This window comes from Pararge aegeria, chromosome 8 (assembly GCF_905163445.1).
Source record: "Pararge aegeria chromosome 8, ilParAegt1.1, whole genome shotgun sequence".
NCBI lineage: Eukaryota > Metazoa > Arthropoda > Insecta > Lepidoptera > Nymphalidae > Pararge > Pararge aegeria.
In genome coordinates this window covers 816,228-838,311 of record NC_053187.1, presented here as the reverse complement: position 1 = coordinate 838,311, position 22,084 = coordinate 816,228, and the positions used below count along the sequence as shown (strand labels likewise).

Sequence of the window (22,084 nt, the reverse complement as noted above, 5' to 3'; positions counted from 1 at the left end):
ATTAAAATGAATAAGTAATAACCTTCCACAAAGTTTTGTTTAGTTTTTAGTGAACTAACGTTGTCAACGAAGTAACGTTCACAACATCTGACTGTAATCAGTTTGTTTGACGCCTCCCTGGCGCGTTTAGCTTTGTGGTTTTAAGTGGGTGGACACAGGTTTGGGTAAATTTAGGAATTTTAAATTTTTTAATCTCCTCTGGTCTTATTCCAGGCTTCGACCGTGGCTAGTTATCACCCTATCGACAAAGACGTGCCGCTCACTTGTTTAGTGTTTTGGAACGATGTCGCGTAGAAGTCGATTAGAAGTATAGATTTAATATAAATATTAAATTAAATCTATACTTCTTATTAACTTCTACGTCTTCCTTACTCCTAACAGGCTGGCCCATTACCATCTAAATCTACCTATCTACATCTACCGTTATCATCCAATCACAAAGTTTTGCTTAGTTTTTATTACAGTCATTGGTTCACAAAACCTCACTGCTATCAGTATGTTGTACCGCATTCTGTCCAAAACCTTCAAACGGTTCTGCAAGCGGAGTACTCTCCATGGCTTCTACTACTACTACAGCAGTTGTTCATGGTGGATCCACGTCATCTGGAGTATCATCATCGGTTGCAGCGGCACTCTGTGTGTTCATCTCAGCCTTATGATATGGGGAAAGTTTGTGGATAACCCCACCTTTACTGTTGTAAGTATTATCTTTATTTATATTGCAGTAAAGAGCTGTACGGTCAATATATAAACTTAAATCACGTGAAAAATTTAAAAAATAGGTATACTTACGGTAGCCTCACAATATATTTATAACAATATAGTATTTGTAAGACAGCATATTAGTCTATATAAACAAAATGTGGATATAAACAGTCGACTTACAAGAAATGGTCATAAATTAGTGACATCTGCATATCATCTGCGAAAGGTGCAGAAGTCATTTGTGGGATTGAGTATACGCTTTTATAACATGATTCCTAAAGTAATTTTTGACCTACCAATGTATAAGTTTAAAAAATGTGTTAAAACACATTTATTACAGCGAGGTAAATATACAATTGATAAATTTCTTAATGACAAGGTTACTTGGAAGCAGGCGGCTCCGATTTCATCTCTCACAAGATAGAAAATGAAATTTAAAATGTAAATTGTTGATATTGGAAAAGAGCAACTGTTGAGTTTCTTGCCGGCTTCTTCTCGGAAGGATCTGTCTTCCGAACTGGTGGTAGAGCACTACACACAGACAGACTTTTCAAAAGTGCTTTTATTAGGCCTACTTGTGCATAAGCGGTGATAGCCCATTGGGTTGGACTCCGACTTCACTTTCGAGGATGCAAGTTCATATCCCAGCACTCACCTCTAACTTTTCTAAGTTATGTGCGTTTAAAATATCACTTGCTTCAATGGTGAACGAAAACATCGTGAGGAAACCGGCATGCCTGAGAATTCTCCATAATGTTTTCAAAGGTGTGTGGAGTCCACCAACCCGCACTGAAATAGCGTGTTGGACTACGGCCTTAACTCCGTGGGCCGGTAATGGGTTGATATGATGATGATAGCTTAATTTTTAATCTTAATTTAAGTACGCTACGCTACTGGGAGCAAAGCAATAGCAAAAGCACTTTGTAACGTTATAAGTTAGAGAAAATGCTAAGCGAACCCGATGTAATAACGGGGGAAAAATTTAGTCATCAGAAATTCGAAGTGGGCGAAGCAACAGGGCACTGCACGTTATAATATATAATATACATCAAGCAAAGATTGGGGGCTTCTGAAAGAAAGCTCTCAAGACATTATGCCGGTTATGAACTTCGGGCGCGTTCTTTAGGCATGGCGAGCGCACGAACGTTTACCTAGTTCCTCGCCTAATTAATGAATTACCCACTGATGAACGAGACGTTATTAATCCTCGTAATAATAAGAAACAACTGAAATCCTTCGTCTTGAGTCACTTATGATAATTTTTATACACAACATGGTAAACTGGCACTAATGTTCTGTAGTTTACGTACATAGACTTAATTCTCTGTTAGCATATATTACAAAACTGGGTGGTTTTCTGATGCTAGCTATAAATATTTTTTTGTAAACTTTTATGTAAATAAATAAATAAATATAAGACAATGTGCACGTTCTTTCCTTTTTCACGTTTATTCTTTGGTAATAAATAAAGGTCGGTTGGTGTATTTGTCCCAAATAGACAAGTATTTCGTCGCTCAATTTCTCTCAAGAGCATATTTTACATGTTATCTCGTGAGTCCAGTCTAATTAACATTAAAAGCCTCCGGCGTCAGGAGGAAATCTTGAATAACAATCTTGTTTCTCCATGCAAATTCAAACTAACTACAACGTTATATTTGCAGGTGGAGTCAACTCACTACCCTATAGACCGGATTTCGTTCCCGGCCGTTACTGTATGCGACCCTGAAATAATTTATGGACCCAACACGAAAAATATTACGCAAATATTGTAAGTGTCTCCTTCACTTTCAAATATTTATTTACCGCCTCAAAACAGAGCTTAAGGAAGTTGCGAAAAAGGCGTTTAATGTATTAAAATACATGCTTTTGACTTGGCGCCAAAGTAAATCTTAAATTATAAAACCATTGAATCCCATTTATGTAACGACAATAATATAATAAATCATTGTGTTAAATGGTTTTAATAACAACAATATGTGTATTTTTGAACGTAAGTTATAATAATATGTTTGTTTTTAAATCGCCAAAATTAAAAGACAACACAAATCACAACTCTCCAGCACAAATGATCTAGTTTAAAATATTGGTAATTGACACCAATTGTCAGTTACCAATATTTATTACAAACGCGGTTTTATAATGTCGCAATACATAAAGCAATTAAGTTTAGACTTTAGTGAAAAATTATTTATTATTTATTTAACTCTTTATTTGTACACCACAATGAAGTTAGGAAAAAAAAAAACCAATAGAAATACAAAGACAGAAGTAGAATACAAAAGCCGGCCTTATCGCTTAGTAGCGATCTCTGCCAGGCAACCTTTGGATTAGGACAAGATGAGCGAGAGCGGACAGGTGGTGTAAAATTATTACAAACCTACATTCAAATAGCTAAATACAAATACATAAACAAAATTGCACAGATAAGAAAAATATAATAAATAAATATAAAATAATAAACTAATATATACTCAATCATACATAAATACTTTTGAACATATAGATAAAAATAAACATAATCAAGTTATGATAAATGTCGTCATTATTGTGCAAGATAATATGCTTTCACTGCGTTTTTAAATGTTTCAAGCGATTTTGCCTCACGTATATTTAGTTAGAGCGCATTCCACAATTCAATAGCTTGCACTGTAAACGAGAGTTTATAGAACTTCGTCTTGTGAAAAGGCATGTGAAGTGTCAACATACGAAATGATCTTAAATCAGCAGGCAGTCCTATAAAATCAAATTTTTCCTTCAAGTATGAAGGAAAAATTAGTCATCAAGTCTCACCTGAGAGAGTAAGACGAATGTACGTGCTCGTAAAATGTCTCTTTTTGAGTTTTAAATACAGGTATTGATAACGTTTTAGAGAACTCCGCGGCTACAACGACAGCGAGATAAATAAATATTACGAAAGTTTTACCAACATTAAAAGAAACGATTTCGTTGTTGAAGAGAATGTAAAGAAAATACACTCCACCCTCGAGGACTTGGGGTATACGCACGATATTGTTATTAATATGGTACGTACTTGAAAGTAAATGGTAAGAATTTATCTCAAAGTATTGATCTCATGATAAAGTTATGATATTAAGTTAATCAGACAAAACTATTCTAAAGTTTGATGGCGATCACTGCTGTATTACGTAAATTCAATTGATAGAGATTTATAGTTACCGTATTAAAAAATTGCTAAAATAAAAACTAACAGGGTCATAAGCATAGCGTATTATCAAATATTTTTTATAACAATAATTGCCGGACCATGCTGATGGCCCACCTAATGGTCAGTGGAAAACTGTCGCCTAGAAACTGAGCAACAGTTTGCAGGGTATGCAAGGAACACGTCCTACAACGTGCCGCCATATGTTCACCAACCTGAGGAGTATTGGATAGAAGCAGGCGTTACTTTGCGGAAATCCATGATATATTATGAAAAGTAAGCTTAATTTAATATAGTCCGCGAAAAGCAGGAGAATCTGTATGGTGTAATTTATAATTTCTTCAATCCTTATACTCCACACCAAACAGATCTTCGGCAATGTACTCTATGCACGTTTCGCTCCGAAACCGGATCATCCTCAGGAGATGTTGACTTTACAATGAATAATTGTTAAGTGAAAAATTTGCCAAATGTAAAAACATCATGTGCAAAACATCTTTTAGACAGTGGACATAACGTACCCAGTAATCATTCATACGAAATATTAGAAACTTGAGTCAAAGGAGGATTTTAATCATACCGTTTTATTAGAAATATTGTTTGATTGGATAATATTGTACTATCACTTCAGCTTTTTTGGAGTTAGAGGACAGAACTCCTCAGAGAACAGGAGAAACCCTCTCAGTTAAGACTGAACGTTACTTAATACATGAAAACTTGCCACATTCATGTGGCCGATGGCGCTGCACTTAATAGAAAATAGTTGTTAAAGTTCTAGCCTTCTGAATAATAGTCAGCTTATATTAGCTGCGATTCTGAGATTAATGATTACTATATATTAAAGCAGTGATAGTCTAGTGGTTAAGGCTTCGGATTTCCTTTCGTGGAGACCGAGTTCGAGCCACGGCAAGCACCACTGACTTTTCAGAGTTATGTGCGTTTTTAATATAAGCAATTTAAATATCACTTGCTTTAATCGGTGCAGGAAAACGTGAGGCAATCTGCATGCCTGAGAGTTCTCCATAATGTTCGCAATGACTTGGGAAGTCCACCAATCCGCACTGGGCCAGCGTGGTGGACTACGGCTTTCACCCCTTCTCATTGTGGGAGGAGACCTATGCCCTGTAGTGGGCCAGTAATACATTCAAAATTTATTTATTCATGTAGGCCTATCACATGCACTTATTAAGCGTTCATACATATATGTTTACATAATTGTACGGGAATGTTGTTAACTTCGTTCGCCAACTTATACCTAAAGCTACGAGGGTTCCAAATGCGCCCTGGTCTAAGAAGAGCCCACAACAAACTTAGCCGGGTAATTTTTGTTTTTATTATCACCATCTCACAGTTAATTTATATTAAGCTATGAAGCTAGAGCAATTCACACCCAATCTTTTTTATCGTCTAAGAAATCCTTGATTGGATTTTCCTGTAAGCTTACGTTTTATATAAACTTTGAACTTATTGAGAGACATTGTAAACAGTTGTAATGTGCATACCAGAATACAACGACAAACCTTTACCTTTTAAAATCTTATTTACCTTGTATTTACACGGGTAGCCCTATGTAAAGTAAAAAGTTAATTATTCTTGTGGTTGTTTTAAACAACTCACAAAGAGTTAAAATAAACAGTGACCATCACAGAAATACTTGGGGCAATACAGGTTCGATTGCCAGTACCTTTCTGAGTACCTTTCTGATTTATAGCATTTTTACGAGTCATAAAAAGTAATAATAAAAAGTCCCTTACAGTGCTTGATAATGAGGTTTTGAGCGGGGAAATGAGTTGAATGAAGACAGGGATCCAAGACTAAAACCCAATTAGTCGGTTTCTCGCATAGTATAACTTATACATATATATATATATATTACTAGCTGTGCTTGCGCTGCACCCGCGTTTATCTTCGTATGCAGCCGTACCTACTGTATTAGAATACTTTTTTAATTTCTTGAACCTTAAAGTTTTAAGATTGGTTCAAAGATAAACACAGGGTCAACATTATATACTACAAAACAAATGTAATTATATACCTCGTAGGAATTCTCTTATATCCCGAGATAAAAAGTTTACTGTATCCATCCGAATCTCTGTGCTGATTTCATAAAAATTTGTGCAACGGTTAAGCCGAATATTGGTAACAAACAAAAAAACATCAAACAGGTCCACTTTGGAATTATAGTATTAGTATGAATGGAATATAAATGATTTGAAATATGCCTATCAAGATGTGTTTGTTATGCACGCACAAGACTTAGGCAAAACAAAGAAAAACCTTATTTGATCAAAATCTAAAAACCGTTTTAATAATACTAACACATTTATTATGTATAAAATAAAAAAAAGCCTATTACAGTTTCCTGGTTTAATATTTTTATAAATCATAATACTAATTGTGAATTTATTTGGTAAAAATTATATAGAGTTGATTTTGTGATGTTTTTTACTTTCATCTAATCTGTGCTAATTTTCTGCGTAAACACATCTCTCAACCATTTCTTTCGACGACCTTTTTACCTTTTCTTATCTCTCGGTGTCCATTCAGTTTGTCATTTAGCCCACGTTGAGTCATGTAATGGTAGCGCGCCAACAAACGTGACCAGCCGATTTCCATTTTAGAAGCCTAACTCTTTTTGTTATGTCATATATTTTTGTCCTTTTTCTAATATTTTAGTGCTCCCTGAATCCTTTATTCTAACTGACACGTTTTATGATGTCAACTGAAAATGCGTATATATAATACGAACAGAAAAGTCATCTGCCTTTTGTGTTTTGCAGCTGAAAAAGCCTTGCAGCATTCTAATAAAGGAGTGCGTGTGGAGATCGAAAGTCGTAGATTGTTGGAAAATGTTCCGAGAAGTATTCACTATTATGGGTCATTGCTGCCAATTTGACATTTCATATTTCAGGTAACTCCACCGTAATCCCTTGAGCAAAGAACAACTTTTATAACATTAAACTTTTTTAGTCCTTACTAATATTATAAATGCGAAATTGTGTTTATTTGGTTGTTTGACAAAAAAACATTTTTGTCCTTCCTTAACCATGATTTTCGGAATAAAGTTTGTTGAAAGGACGTAAAGTAACATAGGGAGGGAGGGGGGATTTGTACAAAACCCAAAACGCGGACGAAGCAGAAAGACGCGTCTAGAAAATACAATATTTTTTTTATATTTATATCGTAAAAGTTATACTTAACAACGTGTAACGAATTATGAAATAATGTAGAAGGATGCAATTATTTGATAAATCATAGAAAAGTATTAAATCAAAAGAAGCATATTTATTTTTCCATACAAAGGAATTCAAAACGTTTTAAGTGTTTACTTATGACATTCCTAATGAAGATAAAATACGGACGCATAGTACCTATGCTACGCGACGCGTACCTAATAAAGTGACCGGCGTAACTGGATTTTACTTTTGCATGTCATGTAAGGACTGTATCTGATTTCTTTAAGTAAAAACGATAGCAATGGTTTACTCAAAAACTATTAGCGTTTCGGTTTTACAGATAAGTCTCAGAAACAGTAAATAATGTGCCTCCGAATTATTATTTCGGTTTTCATCTACACGTATAAATATATATACATCCAATAGTGAAAGTATAGTATAGTAGAAAGTATAGTTCTTCTATATATATATATATATATATATCATTATCATCATCATCTCATCCAATCGACGTCCACTGCTGGACATAGGTCTTTTGTAGGGAGTTCCACAATGCACGGTCCTGGGCCGCTTGCCTCCAGCGGCTCCCAGCTACTCGCCTGATGTCATCTGTCCGCCTCGTTGGCGGACGACCTACGCTGCGTTTACCGGTGCGGGGTCGCCATTCTAGCACCTTAAGACCCCAACGTCCATCGGTTCTCCGAGCTATGTGCCCCGCCCATTGCCACGTCAGCTTCGCGACTCGCTGAGCTATGTCGGTAACTCTAGTTCTTCTACGGATCTCCTCATTTCTGATTTGATCACGTAGAGATACTTCTAACATAGCTCTCTCCATTGCCCGCTGAGTGACTGAGCCTTCTTATGAGGCCCATAGTTAGCGACAATGTCTCTGATCCGTAAGTCATCACTGGCAACACGCACTGTTCGAAGACTTTAGTCTTCAGGCACTGGGGGATTTTGGTCGAGAAGATGTCACGAAGTTTCCCGAACGCTGCCCATCCGAGTTGGATTCGGCAGTTTACCTCTTTTTCGAAATTGGACCTACCTAACTGAATCGTGTGTCCTAGGTATACATACTCGTCTACAATTTCGAGTGCAGAGCTCCCAACAATTATTGGTTGGAGCGGAACATGAGCGTTAGACATAGACAGGCCCACCTGTACATATATATATGAACATAAAAAAAAGTTCTTCTTTTTATATATATATTTATATATATATATATTTAGGCTTCTAAAATTATTCTTAAATTATTTATATATATATATATATATATATATATATATATAAAAAGAAGAACAATAATTTTTTTTTATACGTGTAGATAAGAACTGAAATAATACTTTGATAAAATATCATAGCACCTAACTAGAGTTAATAATAATAATTGGCGGTGTACATTGTACACTTCTTGTGTTCTTGATTGTACGTGACGTACGTACGTTTTGAGTCCCTATTCAAACACATAACATTAAAAATATATTTAAATTCCTGCATTTTCCGCTGAACTAATATCAACAGCTAATAAGGTATGATATAAGGGATATTTCTAAAAAATAATTATTTTAGAAATCAATCAGGACATTTAATCACGAATTTTGGCACCGGAATAGAAATATCAGAAGCTATGGAGGTTGTTGTGAACAGTCAGAGAGTATTAGCTAATGGAAGCGCAGCTGACGGTTACGTATTTGTGAGTACGGTTTGGTTTTTCTCTTGATTAAAACAAATTAAGACCCGATTTCACTAATAGCTTTCAAAGACCATCCTACTTCTATAATCACAGATTTTGCCAAGGCACTGACCATATCAATGATTTTATTGCATATTCTTTCAAACATATTTAATCCAAAAATCTAATAATATGTGCGTGTGTGTAAACCGTTGTTTTTTTACTATCTTACATAGATAGCTTAAAGTCAAATTCAAATATTTATGTATTTCTTCTTTATTTAAATTGGCTCACAGGTGGCGCTTTTAGTTTTTCAACCTTGTTTTACAGCACTTAGCACACCTTTATTATACTATAGCGTAGTTTAAAGAAGTCAGTGACTCAGCACCAAGATATGTAAATCCTTTGTTTCAGTTGTACGTTTTCGACAAGCAGAATAATTTGACATTGCTGGATAGCTCTATTACTCTGACTCCGTCCACTCACTTTGACGTCACAGTGTCAGTGTGGGCCATCGACTCCTCGGATGAGGTCAAATCCTTATCTTTAAAAAGTCGAAAATGCTTCCTGCCAACTGTAAGTGATATTGAAATAATAATATTATACTTTCATCATAAGAAATAGGTATACTCACGGTAGCCTCACAATATATTTATAACAATATAGTATTTGTAAGACAACATATTAGTCTTTATAAACAAAAAGTGGATATAAATAGTCAAATTACAAGAAATGGTCATAAATTAGTGACATCTGCATATCGTCTGCAAAAGGTGCAGAAGTCATTTGTGGGATTGAGTATACGCTTTTATAATATGATTCCTAAGGTAATTTTGGACCTACCAATGCATAAGTTTAAAGAATGTGTTAAAACACATTTATTACAGCGAGGTTATTATACAATTGATGAGTTTCTTAATGACAAGGTTGCTTGGAAGCATCCGGCTCCGCTTTCATCTCTCACAAGATAGAAAAATGAATTTTGAAATGTAAAATGTAAATTGTTAATGTTGGAAAAGAGCAACTGCTGAGTTTCTTGCCGGCTTCTTCTCGGTAGAATCTGCCTTCCGAACCGGTGGTAGAGTCACTACACACGGACAGACTTGACGTTTCAAAAGTACTTGTATTAGGCCTACTTGAAATAAATGAATTTTGAATTTTGAATCATCATCATCAACCTATTACGGTCCCACTACAGGGCACGGGTCTCCTCTCAGAATGGTCGAAAATGGCCGTAATCTACCACGCTGGCCAAGTGCGGGTTGATAGACTTCACACGACCTCGAGAACGTTATGAAAAACTATTTGGCGTGCATGTTTCCTCACTATGTATTCATCCGCCGTTTAAAGCAAATGATATTTAAATTGCTTAAATAAAAAAAAACCATAAACAATAAATAATACCAGGATTAAACCATAAACATTGACAAACCAAAATCTATGAAAAATCTAAAGAACTTCTGATTTGTGCTACTATGAAGTATCATAAAATTGAATGAACCTATAATATTTATCTAAAAGTACTGAAGCATAAAGGAAATAAACATTGGTTATTTTGTACAAACGCATTCGAATAATTTGATTTTCAGGACACAAAGGTAGCCTCGAATTCGTACCAAGTATGTATGACAATATCTATGATGAGAAAAGTGGTTGTACAGTGCAGATGTCTACCTTTCAATTACAAATGTAAGCGCACAATAATAATTAAGCTTCGCTAAGCTGTTTGTTTAAAGTGCCTTTTAATTTAAATTCAGCATTAACAGTGAGGGAATTTTTTGAAATCAGTTTGACGACAATCGTGTCTGATGGAATAATGTGACATAAATTAAGGTGCACTGGCCTAGAAAAATGTCTATTCAGTCTGGCCTTGAAGGTACTCAAGTTACACGTGGCAGCAGAAAATCGAGATGCCGGAAGGGCGTTGCGTTATTTCATATCAGAAATGAGAATGTGTCTCGCTGCTATGACGTAGAATAGTGAGGGAAAATAGCATAAGTAGTCCTTATAACTTTCTTTTAACTCATCGAACAATATCCTATAAAAATCGATAAACAGGTAACATTGTGTTAGCGATTGCTACCGAGTTCAAAGTTTTAAAGCGAGACATTGTAGCTTCATCCAACATATAATTGCAGTACTTTGTGTCCATTACAACCTAAACTGAACCTGGTTCAGAGTGAGAAGTTGTCGCGGAAGTATCACTTAACTTTGTTAAGAACAAGCTTTAGCATCCATTATTACTTTGGGCGATATACATTTCTTGAAAATTGAGATTAATTGCAACAGAGTTTATCAAAAATTTATATTTTTCATTTAATTACCTGATTGAAATTTTTTACAATATAAGTAAATTTTTGGTCTGTAGAAAAAAAAATCCAAATAAAGTTCTAGAAAGTAGACTCTTTAGAAAGTAGATTTAATTAGGGTGATCAAGCATGGAAACTGAAATTTTTATTTCAGTTGAAGAGTTCGACGTTAAAGACTATCCTATATGCACTTGGGAAAGACTACAGTGTATCTATCAAACACTTAGTAAGTATTGCATTATTAATGTTTAAATGGCTTAAGCCCTCAGTAACTTGAGTAAAACTCAGTTTTAGACTTAATTCTGTTGCTAATGAAGTTAAGTGGCTTTGGTTAGTAATCACGACATCATATCGTTAAATGGTGCAAGCAGCATTTCATAAGGGCCAGCTCTTAACAGTTTATTATTCAGCTTACTAAGTGCGTTGTGAGCTGTTCGGTAAATGTCACGTTGTAGTGGTAGCATGTCCTACTGAAAATCACACGTTTCTGTATTTTTCTTAAGAGATATTTCCAGTGTCAGTCTTGATTCAGGAACTTACCATCAATTCAACATTGTGACTCGAAGAGTAAGCCGACGTTTTGGGTTTATCATCATCATCATCATATCAATCGATAGACGACGTCCCCTGCTGGACATCGATTTTTTGTAGGGAGTTCCAAATTCTACGGTTTTTTGTTACTTGGATCCAGCGGCTACCTGCGACGCGCTTAATGCCGTCTGTCCAACTTGTTGGGGTTGACCAACGCTGCGCTTACCAGTGCGGGGCTGCCATTCCAGCACCTTTGGACCCCAAGTTCCCCGAACTATGTGCCCGCCTATTGCCACTTCAGGTTTGCGACTCGTTCTGGGTTAGTATCACTAAATTGTGATAGCATGAAGCTCCATTTATGCTTGAGAAATCCTTTTATTGATACTGGGAATTAATGGTCCTAAAAACAAGCTAGTCGGTCAGTGGACTTCCTTGATATAGGACGTCAAATTGGTAACGATTTTGGTTTCTACGCAAGTTGTATAAACACTCAACAAGTTGTTTCCTATAATATTGCTAGCAGCAAAAATCCAGCCAACGTTGTTGAACGCTTTTTTTTTTAAATCAGAATGGTTTAGATAACTTCCCGGATTGAATTTTTACGCATGATCTCACTACAAGTTAAAAAATATCAAGGATTTTATCTAAATAAAACAAAATATATCGAATGAATTTTCTTTACAATATGGATTTTTACGGTATCGCAGATATAGTACAAAGCGACATACGTGACATAATATCGCAGTGCTACCAGAAATGCGACTTCGTGCAGTATGAAACCGAAGCGGAATATGTCAAAGTTGATCGATATAATAAGTAAGTATTAGTGGACTTTTTTCCTTATGTCAAAAGGTTGGTATATTATTACGTGCTTGAAGTATTGATACTTTCAAGGTGCTTCCAAACCGAACCTACTTTTTGTGAAGAACCGTTTCCAAGTGTTAGTGATCCAATATTTTCTATCTTATTATTATTTGGTTATTTTTTCTTATTTATAAATTAAGCTACCGTTGCCAATTAAAAAAAAGGAATGTAGTAAGAATTGATAGCAAGAAATATTACTAGCAGAAGTTTATGAATATACTAGCGGACCCTCGCGACTTCGTCCGCTTATGAGTCTATCGATAAGCTAGAATAGCTCTGATGCTAACATCATAATCATCGTGGCTAGCTATGTACATACTATTATTTTACGTGGTATACGGAGTTAGTAAGTTGTCATTATTTTTGTTGATACAAACATACATACATCCATCCTCAAAAACTATCGCATTTATAATATTAGTAGGATAATACACATGCATTCGATCGTTGTTCTATATGCCTTGCGAGTTACTGTTATTTGTGAAGAGTTATATCCTTTATCTCCGTCAATATTTATCAGATCCTTTTTAAAATAAAACAATACATGCTTGATAGTATACACATTCAAATAAAAAAAGAGTTATTAAAATTGGTTCGAATTTTACGGAGATATGAAGTAAAATTGATAAAATTTGTCATCCCATTTCCCGAAGGAAACTTATTGTTTATCGGGATGAAAAGTATCCTATATGTTGACTCGGAATATCAGCTACCACTATTCCAAATTTTATTTTAAATCCGTTCTGTAGTTTTCACGTGATGCCCAGACAGACAGACAAAAATTAAATAAAAATCAGTATTGGACTCAGTATCGATTATAAAGCAAAATATCCCGGTCAAAATTTTCAAAATATATTAAATGTACAGAAATCTTCCAGTTACAGATTTATTATAAGTATAGATTACGAACTGCATTTCTATTACTGAATGTGGTACTCTTTATAATATTTTGTTCATTTATGTTCTATGTTAATTTTTTAAAAAACTGTTTATAAGGTTAAATGGATTTTGAAATTTAGGGTATTGAAGTTATGGTTATAAACTGCCGTGTAATGTCACCAAATGTAATCGTGTTGCAATGTTGTTGTCGCTTTAAGATTGCTTGATTTGATTGATCTCAGCAGATTGCTCTTTTCCAATAGCATTTTATAGTTTAACCATCTTTAAAATTTTTCTGTTTTGTGAGAGATGAGAGCGGAATGGCCTGCTTCCAAGCGCCTTGTCTTGAAGCAATTCATCAATCGTGTAGTAACCACAATTGGTTAAATGTGTTTTAAATATTGTTTAAACTTAGGTAAAGGTAGATCTAATATTACCTTCGGTATCATGTTGTAAAAGCATATACCCATCCCCACAAAGGATTTCTGTACTTTTCTCAGACGATATGAAGATATCACTAATTTATGTCCGTTTCTAGTAAGTCGATTGTTTATATAGACTTTTTGTTTATATCATCGTTATCATCATCATTGTACACTGGTGACCCGCCCACTACAAGGTTCGGGTTTTTTTCTAAGAATGATAAGGGCTTAGGCCGTAGCCTACCACGCTAGCCAAATGCGGACTTTATTTTTATTTTATTTATTAGGTTTACTTACAAACACTTACACTAATACAACCGTTTTTAAAATTGTAACCATTCTGTTTTAGTGTAATTTTTTCTTGAAAGTAAACACAGCATATGAAAATATATTATAAGTTACAGTTATACATATATATAATAACACCATGTAATGAAAAGAAAAGGTATTGTCACTGAGAATATAATAACAAAATATCTCACACACTATAAAACAAATCAATGAACCAGCAAGTAAGGCTCCATTATCTCTGAATTTATACAAAGAGTTAGAGTAAATATCAACTACAGTGCTAATGTGGTTTAGGGTCTTACATAATCTTGGAACAGGGGAATTGGCACCAAGAACAGTTCGACGCAACGGAGGACAAAGTGGAGTTATAGGTTTACGGGGATAATTAACTTTGAGACCCAAACAACTCAACAAATGGGATGTTCAAGACCGGACAAAGTGGGTAAGAATATACCGGAAAGCGGAGCCCGGGTAAATAAAGGGATTCCTCTATGGGATTCATGAGACATTTTTTATGTGGTGTATGTTACATACTTTTGGTTCAACCGCTGATCGTAATTTATTACGATAGGTTACATCCTGAAGACAATAAAAATTAAACATAAAATCCGAGAAATTTAAAAAATATATTTAACTACACGGCTAGCATGGGCATAAGACAATTATATTGGGAAAAGTATAATAATTAATCTGTTCCCACATTTTTATCAACTCTCAGAGCATTGGCGATAAAGTGGAAATAATATCCAAATAATAATATAATAATCGGGGTAAACTTCTCCTATACTCTGTTCCCGTGCTTTAGCCGGTGGACACAGTAATTATATCCCTTTACAGGGGATATCATCGGGTGATATAATTTTTGTCTCCTGTCTGTGCTAGCCCAGCTGGTGGAAATAAAGCGTTTTGAGAGCAGTCATATTTTAAAGAAAGTGGATTGTATTGATAGGCGAAAAAGAAAGATGTTTAAAGATTAGGAAAACACTTGAAGGACATATCTGGATTAAGAGGAATCAACTCACGGTATCCCTTCGCGAATCCAGCTTGTCACTTACACACAATGACTTTACCACCACAGTATTCAATGAGGCGATATGCGAAACGTCATTAATTTATGAAAATTAAGCTCTCGCTAAACTTGCTATACTCCACGAAAAGCAGGAGAATCTGTGGGGTGTAATTTATAATATCTTCAATCCTTATACTCCACACCAAACAGATCTTCGGTAATGTACCCTCTACGCACGTTTCGCTCCGAAACCGGAGCATCCTCAGGGGATGTTGACTTTACGATGAATAATTGTTGAGTGAAAATTTCAATATAGTTTAATTGCTTAGCACGTTAATAGCTCCGCAAAAGTGAGAAACACGTCCCGGTGATTGGACTTGGTCTTCTGATACGGAGATAGGAATAATTCGACGGTTGGCTATCACCACTCCCGTAACTGCATTGTAAATCAGTGTCAATTAGCGCATCTCTTTTATCAAAGGATCAATTAATTGCCTTTGACTTATTAACTTGGAATGTCATAAGCTAATTAATTGAAGTGCTCAATTATTATAAAACAGACTAATGAAATTTTGAACGTTGCCTTTTACCACAATTTACTACAAACAATTTCAATATATTTTCATATATAGCTTTCCGATGTGTGATTTGTGAAAAAAGATCTGGTGCGACGGTTTTATTTCTCTATAAAGTAAGGTCTTGACTGTAATCTCACCTGGTGGTAAGTCATGATGCAGTCTAAGATGGTAGCGGGCTAACCTGTTAGGGAGTATGGTAGTGATACCCCTAATCGGTTTGTAGGCGACGTCGCACCGGAACACTAGATCGCTCAGCGGCACGTCTTTGTCGGTAGGGTTACTAGCCATAGCCGAAGCCTCAGAAATTATAAATTTTGAAATTATATATTCCCAAATTGCCCCGGCCGGGAATCGAACCCGAGACCGCCTGCTTAAATTCACAGCTTTCACCGTTGCGCCAGGGAAGTCGTCAAAACTTTTTAACCTTTTGCTGCTAAAAGGATCCTGTGATGATCTATCAAAGTCCACGGTAAAAAACGGTTTTGATTCATTCTGGAGCCTTTTCATACAGTTATATTTTCACGCGCGATTGAACTAAACCAATTATAATAGAAAATACGCATGAGATGCTCTTTGCTCCTTCTAACTAATAAATGCAATTATTTAAATATTAACTTTTAAATATTAAAACAATAAAAATAATCAGCTAAAACTAAGTTAAGTAAAATATATTTATTTGTTGCTTTTAATTTGTATAACAACGTGGGTATGTAAAAAAAAATTTGTACCGTAGTTTTGATAGCAACTTAATCCAACATACATATTTAGTAAAACAAAAAAATACTTTTGGTCCTAGAGATGCGTTTTATTTACGTACAGCCTATTTTAATATTATCATGTGTAACACCATCAACGTTTTTTAAATTTAATTTTAAAAAATTAGATAGAATAATCAGTTCAGTGAGTGTCGAGCCGCGGTCCTGCGAACGAGCTCATAAATTGAGAGTTCGAATGGGTTTGACCTCTCTAGACGGGCAAAATCCGATTAAATTACACATCTAAAATAATCAGCCAGTTTTCAGAAACGAGGTGCAATCCTTCTTTATTTTAATTGTACTTTTGACTGTGTCCTCATGCGGGCCCTTGAAGTAATGATCGTGGACTTTCATGTAACGTTTATTTCTTATTTCACTCGATAGGTAACAAAGTAGGTGTGGATCAGAATTTTTGATTGTAAAAGGGATCGATGTAAACAAATTACATGTGACCGAAATACGAATGTTGAGATGGATGTGTGGCGTCACAAGAATGGATAATATAAGAAATGTGGAAGAAAATATGATGCATAATAGACTAGCATGTTATGGTCATGTAGTGCGAAGATAAGAAAATTATGTTACCAGAATAATGCTAAATATGTACGTGGAAGGGCAACGAAGTAGAGGAAGACCAAAAAGGAGATGGATGGATTGTGTGAAAGAGGATATACGTGTAAAAGGAGTCGATAGTGAGATGAAAGCTGATACAAGTGAATGGAAGAAAAATACATATTGTGCCGCCTCCACATAGCGTGGGATAAAGACAAGAAGTAGAAGAAGAAGATTTAACTTTCTTACTTTCCTTACTATAGATGCGAAATAGTATGTTTGTTTGTCCTTCCTTAACGCCTTAAACTGGCAAACAATCAACTTTATGTGTGGCATAGAGTTGAAAAGAGGAGAGTAACAAAATTCCTATGGGATTTATAAAAAAACCATATTAAACGCGAACAAAGAACGCTGACAACGGCTAGTTTAAAATATATCACTAATCCCTTAAGTCAGCCCTGATGTCGCATGTCTTGTAAACCGCGCGTAAATTTCTTCTTATGCAAAGGCTCTTATACACTACAATTTAGGTGTCGTTACCAAGATCGATGATTCCCGGTTATCGCGTAGGTTTTTGTAGAATTTGCCGGAATAACTGGGATCGAATATGGGAAAATAGCGTAAGAAATCAAATTCATGAAAAAGTTATCGTTTGCGTTAAGGTCAATAAAAATCTTTTCTCGCATTTTTCTTCCATAAATTTTGTCGTACAACTTGGTTATGAACACTGTCCGTGTACTTTTGTCATGCACCGTAATGCAATTTAACTGACATAATGGGGAATAGCTTGGACAATAATCCCTGATTACATTTTCTTTCATAGCTTGCTATTGGCCGTATTAAAAACCCAATATGTAACCCAAACTCATATGTGAAATATTTTCTATCTTACAACAACGCCGCTTTCCATAAAAATAGGCATGAACATAATAATTTAAACCATGCTAATAATAGCATAGAATAAGATTACACGCGATAAAACGCTAATCGCTATTACCTTTAGCAGTATGCTAGTGCATGCATATGCAGTATGCCATCCATTCATTCAGATCAAAAATTGGGAAACAACATTGACCAAACATAAAATAACTTTTGAACCTGACAATGAGAATAAGCCTTGTTAAGGACCTTACTTTTTTATCATCTACAATTGGCCCTAACGAAATGTACACTATTTTCCGTAGTAAATTTGTTACAATATTTAATTCCATTTTCACTAGGAAGTCTGTCATCATTGCTGATACACTAGTTTTCAGTGAGTGGGCTGGTGAATTGCATAAACAGTTTACGAGGTTAAACGATCTGTACGCGAAACGAGAATATAATGCCAGTGATGAGTTAAAAAAATCGTGCAATTATTTGCCAAGAATTTTTGGCTAAATACATATTCATACAGAATAAAATAAAAAATAGCAGTAATGTTATAAAAACCAGTTGGAATATATTTAATAAGGAGATAGGAAGAGTAACACCTCGAACTAATGACTTTAAAATTAATGCAGATAACAAATAACGTCAGCTTTCATTTTAGCCATTCCCATATTATCATATCAACTCGTTAGTAGCCCAATACAGGCCACGGGTCCACCACGCTGGCCCAGTGCGGATTGGTGGACTTGACACACCTTTGAGAACATTATGGCGAACTCACACGTATGCAGGTTTCGTCACGATGTTTTGATAGTCCGTTGAAGCAAGTGATATTTTACTTGATGAAAACGCACATAACTTCGAAAACTTAGAGGTACGTGCTGGGATTCGAACTCATACACACACGATTATAAAAGTGTATTCTTTTGACAATATATCTAAGTTATATAAGAATCGATCAATGCCTGGACACTCGTCACTGATGATATTAACAGAATTACTTCACTTCACTCCCTTAAAAAATGTTCTCCGTCTATCGACATGTGGAATTGATATGGAGTCCGGGTAAGATTGATGAATGTAATATCACAGAATTAAGAACCTACAGAAGCCGTGTACACGCCTAATATTGAAGTATCAAACACCGAAGTGGTTTTTCAGTAGTTTTTCTCGAACAGGCAGTTGGTCACGTCACCCATTCAGCAGTTGACAGCAATTTTCTACACGTTTACCATAAAATGGGTAAAACGGCAAAAGTTTAAAATCTAGCAACTTTCCGCGGGTGTGAAGGAAGGCGTGCGCGGGGCGTTTTCACTGTTTTTGGTCAGAATGCACTGCATGCAATAATGGCTGATTCTGTATGTAATATTTGGGCTATTTGCCAGTGGCGTGCATAGAGGGTATGCACAGGGTATGCATATGATATAAAATGAAGAAAATCTTCAGTACTACTAAAAATACTTAAGGCTAGGTTTTTAATAACTTAAGTTTATTATAACTCGTACTGGAGATTTTCTTCATTTTATATCATCTGCAAGCCCTGTGCATACCCACTATCCACGCTACTGCTATTTACTTTATGAATTATATCCGATAACTTTTTTGTTGTTTATTATTTGTTCTATTTCATACTGGTTCAATAATAGTATATTGTGCAACTAGTGCGACAAGTTGTCGATTGCACGGTAATCGATGTCGCACTTGTTGCACATACTATTTTGTATTACTCATGCGGGGAAAGTATCTTGACGCTCGCTGTTGCGGTTGAAAAAGAACCGTTTGCCCATTTTAAAATTTGTCAAGTTTACTTGTCGCAATCAAATTATTCTTGTCGCAATTATTGTTGTGTTTCCCCGCATGAGTGATACAAAGTAATTTTTCAGTTTTCAGTTTGACTTTGAATCATCTCGAGTGCGAGCGTCGCAAAATACTGCACGTAAAAGACTTATTTTAATTGGCAAATCTTGAAATATTATCTTAGTTAACAGTAAATTATGAAAATTAAGCTTAATTTACTATACTCCGCGATACACTCTACGCCCGCGTTCAGTCAGTCAATCAGTTCAGTCCTTAAGTTTTTTATAACTCGCACTGGAGTTTTTTTTTCATTTTATATCAAATGCCTGCTACCCTGTATTCACGCCATTGATCTGTAATAATGAAATTATGATATACATTATGTTTTTTAATTGACGGTCGTTATCTGCAAGGCTTGGAACGTGGGTACAAAAGCATCACTCATGAAGCCTAGCCTAAATAAAATAAAATACGATAAAATATATTTTAAATAACTAGTAAAATATAAAAACAAATGTTATTTCAGCGCTGATGATAGAGGCAACTGTCGCGTGGCTATCCATTTCGCCGACAACACTTGTATAAAGTATCGTCGCGAAGTACTTTATACTTGGGATCAAATGCTGGGTTAGTATGTTATTAATTTCATTCGCGATTATATGCTTACATTTATTTGAGAGATACAAAACTGAAGTTACTCAAGTTATGTCTGGAGTTCGTTTATCTCCCTGACGGAGAACTGAGCGCTGCCGTTTAGTACGTGAGACGTTCCACGTTCGATCGCCAGCAAGGCTAAATTTGGAATTTATAATTTCTGAATTTTCTCTGGTCCAGTCTGTAGTTACCACCTTATTGACTTGAGCTCATACTGATGCCTTTTCTGCCATCAGAAGAAAACGAATAGCATGGTGAATGAAAAGAACGTGGTTAAGCAGTTACGTCATTCTGAAAGTACTAATATATACGATTCTCTAATTTACAAGCTATATACTTAACTACATTTTATTATTTTTTAGTATTATTATAATTTTGCTGCTTTTATCACTTTTATTACCTACTTTAATGGGAATAACCTGTACTTCACTTTATTTATTTATTTCATTATTTTTATTTATATATTCAGTTTGCCGTATCGTCACTCGGGTCTCAGCTGAAAATCAGCGGCATGCGTGTACTTAGGTACAATGCATGGCAAATGCTGAGCTGTATACCCTTTCTGTCTGGTCTTACACACAGACATTGTATGTTGTATACTATGTTGTTACTTTATTATTATAAGATGTACTGTTTGTAACACTTAACATGAATAAATGTTTTTTCTTTCTTTCTTTCTTTCTTACATGTAGTGTCTGCCTGGAGGCAGAAATTCTAGTTTGTAACTATTTTATATATTTATTTATTATTTATTTATAATCGACAACCAACAGATAATATACTTATTATGAATTGCTCATTTTTTTTTTGTTATGAGTCACATACAACTTCAACTATTTCGATTTAATTATTAGTCTGTTAATATAAAACTTCAAAGTATAAACATAAAATTATTTAAAGCTTTTTGCTTTTGAATTTAAATGAATAATTTAATTTAATCAATTATTAGGGAACAAATCAAAAAAATAATCAGAAAATAAATAAATCGGAAATAAAAATAAAATTAAACTTAACTAAATAAAATGAAAATCAGGTCACTTAGTAAACTATATATAAATACTGTTAGGAAATAATTACATTTTATAATTTTATTTTGTGATTATTACTGTATTTTAATTATTATAATAGTGTAGATGGGTCATAGTTACCTAATAAAGAATTATTATTATTATAGCCTACTTTAGCTATAAATTATAAATTAAATCAATCCTCTGCACTTTAATAATCATTTTCTAAGGCTTCGGTTCGATCGGTTTGGTAGAAAGAGGAGGGATGGTAACTACTGTATTGCCGCTAAGCGATTTATCGTTCCGGTATAATGTTGCGCAGAAACCGATTATGGGTTAAATATAACTGTCATATTCCCAAACAGATTAGCCCGCTACTGCTATCTTAGACTTCATCATAACTTACCACCAGGTGAGATTGCAATCTAGGGCTAATTTCAGTGCAATAAAAAAAGAGATTATTCTATTTATTTAATAAGAGAACTAACAACATACATTTAATTATTTTAAATGAAACACACACACACACACACAGTACACTGACTGATATGCATGTCAATTACAAGTGCATATAGCATTACAACGTGAAGCGGTGATAGTGCATTGGGCCTACCCAACTCGACTTAATAGCATTAACAAAGCATCATGTAAACTTAATTTGATAAAAATTATAAGGAAAATGGAAACCTAAAAATAAATAACAAATTAAAAGATGCTAGGTTTAATATTAACGTTCAAACTTTCTTTAGAAGCAGACTTATGAAGAAAGCTTGAAGCCAATAAATAATTGAGAACTTAATTTTAAATTAATTAACTAGCTGTTATTTTTGAGAATTCACCGAGAAGTTTT

At 34.8% G+C, this 22,084-nt stretch overlaps 1 pseudogene; it reads left to right on the top strand.

Moving 5' to 3' along the window:
* Positions 1-655: 655 nt before the first annotated feature.
* On the top strand, positions 656-20,205 carry LOC120625956 (annotated as a pseudogene).
* Positions 20,206-22,084: the final 1,879 nt, after the last annotated feature.